Source organism: Arachis duranensis, chromosome 1 (assembly GCF_000817695.3).
Source record: "Arachis duranensis cultivar V14167 chromosome 1, aradu.V14167.gnm2.J7QH, whole genome shotgun sequence".
Lineage (NCBI taxonomy): Eukaryota > Viridiplantae > Streptophyta > Magnoliopsida > Fabales > Fabaceae > Arachis > Arachis duranensis.
Window position 1 is genome coordinate 53,573,986 of NC_029772.3, and position 2,536 is coordinate 53,576,521.

Here is a 2,536-nt window from a genome sequence, read left to right on the forward strand (position 1 = left end):
GGTTAACTTGCGTGCTAAGAAAACCATAACCATTAAACATATGATAACAGAAGTAGGAATAGAGTGCCAAAGATACAGAATAACAAGCTCCTGACTCAGCCTGCGAAGTCAAGACTGGTCGGAGAATATACACTCATATATACATATATATACATATCCAAAACCCAAATGTACATAAACAAAATTCTGCCTCTCCATACACCTCTAGGAGGATCAAAAAGAATAAGTTATGTGAAGAGAAAGCTAAGTACATATATATACATCATAGCATAACAAAATAACCCAGTAACCACTCCGCTTCAAGAGTCCAGACGCCTAATGAGATGCCTCTCGACCTGCATCTGAAAAACAACAACATAGTATCGAATGAGAACCGGAGGTTCTCAGTATGGTAAAGGTGCCACACACATAATATATAAGGTCCGAGGAATGCCAGAGGCAATCCTAGAACACCGACACTCAGATTATAGAGCTTAAACAAGAAGGTTACAAGTACTGCAGATAACAAATATACATTTAACATGGCAAGTACATTTAGGCACACCCAGTTAATACACAATCAAGTAATTCAAGTAATATGCATATGATGCATGTCTGTCCTATGGCTGATGAGGCACATCTGTCGGTTATCCAGCCAACCGGACAAGTCTGAATTGTCCTTAGACTGTCCCCCGATGTGCATCCCCAAGAGTCTATGCATAGCTTTTTCTCAATAATCAATATTGCTCAATGGGGGTAACATTCCCGGGAATTTATATAGTGCCCGGTCACACTTACGTCGTAGGATCAACAGAGTATCGAGTTTTCTACCTGGTACACGTGGTGGCAAGCCACGGCACTTTATCCAGGGAATCTCGTATCTCAGATCATTCAAATTCATAAGCCATATAAATAATTCATCAACATCCACATCATTCTCAATTGCATCTCATTCATCATCATACATTAAACATATTCAATGCTTATCCTTCATTATCACACCTCTCATTCCGTCCATCAATAGTTCCAATTCAAAACATAATTCATTCTTTTCTAAGAATCAAACTTCAAACTGAAAACATACTCACTTTCTTAATAACACTAAATCAAACCATATAACCTTTGAATCTAAATCGTTTTAGATAATCATATAAACAAAATCTCTAATTTTTATAAAATTTTGGCAGCATCTCCTCTAAAACTCCGACTTTGCCACCCTTTTCGGGTCCAAACCTGCTTTCTTTTCAATTCAACATACCCTTCCTCATCATCATAACAGTCACCACAATAAATCTACCTCAGATCGATAATTATACTCATACGATATTCAAATCTAACAACCGAAATTCAACTAAGGATCATAGTTCACTAATCATAGGCTTCTAACACAAAATACCTTAAATCAATAATTCACCAAATTATTAGTTAATCAACAAGCACCAAACCAACCATGTTCATCAACAATAACATTCAACCATAATTCTCTCCAAATTAACATAACAACATTCACCATCCAAAATTAATAACTAATGATCCAATAAACTTCAACCAAATATATTCATCGACAAATTACTAAACATTAAACATACACCTGCATTCCAACTTATCCTATGGTCATCTAGCCTAAGTTTTCACAGAACATTATATATTAAATGTAAGAAACCTAAACCATACCTTGGCCGATTTTCACGTAACGACCAAAGCTATTTATTCAAAACCAAGGCAGCCCCTCAAAACTCAACTAATCAGCTTCCTCCAAGTTCCAATATTCACAATTTCAAGCTCCAATTATTTATTCACAACCTAATACACATTTATAACACATATATATCCAATTAATACTCAAAGCTCAAATTCAATGAAATTAAAATAGAATTATCATATCCTCACCTTACCCAAGCTTCACATAAGCAAGAGTGAACGTTTTTCTCAAGCTAATTGGATCCTAAAACATAAAAAATAAAAAAAATTCAATACCCCTTCTCAAAACTCGAAAATTGGGGGAAAAGAGTAGCTAAGAATATTTAAGGGCTTACCTATAAAATTATTCCGGTAGAAACGTAGAGCTCGATGTGGTGGACGCGTGGCCGCAAACGGTGCGGCGATCGGAGCTCGGATCGGAAAGTTACGGCGCCTTGAACTTGGAACGAGGGTTCGGACCCTTTTCTTCTTCCCCCTGGACGCAAGCTTTCAGTGTCACGTTGCTGAAATGAGGGAGATGCAATGCGTGGGTTCATTTAATAGGTCAGTCCGGTTGGACCAATGGCCCGGTTTGGATCCGGTTTAACCGGTTCGGCCCATTTGGTCTAATCTTGGACTGATTTCCTCAAAATTAGTATCAAAATTCTCGTTTCGACGAGCTCTATCCTAATTTAATATAATATTCACATTTATAATCCTCCTTATTAAAAACTAATTTATTGAATAATTATCTACTAATTTAACCGTGGTTTACATCCTACCCACCTAATAAAGAATTTTGCACTCAAAATTCAGATGTAGTTAGTAGTTATCTGAAAAGAAATGTGGGTAATCCTTCCGTATATTTGATTCGAGT

At 36.6% G+C, this 2,536-nt stretch overlaps 1 long non-coding RNA gene across 1 annotated transcript; it reads right to left on the minus strand.

Annotated features, from left to right (window-relative positions):
* Positions 1-235: 235 nt before the first annotated feature.
* On the minus strand, positions 236-1,927 carry LOC107490937 (uncharacterized). Its single transcript, XR_001592501.3, has 3 exons — positions 1,870-1,927; positions 1,654-1,782; positions 236-341 (listed from the first exon to the last, which is right to left on the minus strand). It is a non-coding gene; the product is annotated as an uncharacterized LOC107490937 (long non-coding RNA).
* Positions 1,928-2,536: the final 609 nt, after the last annotated feature.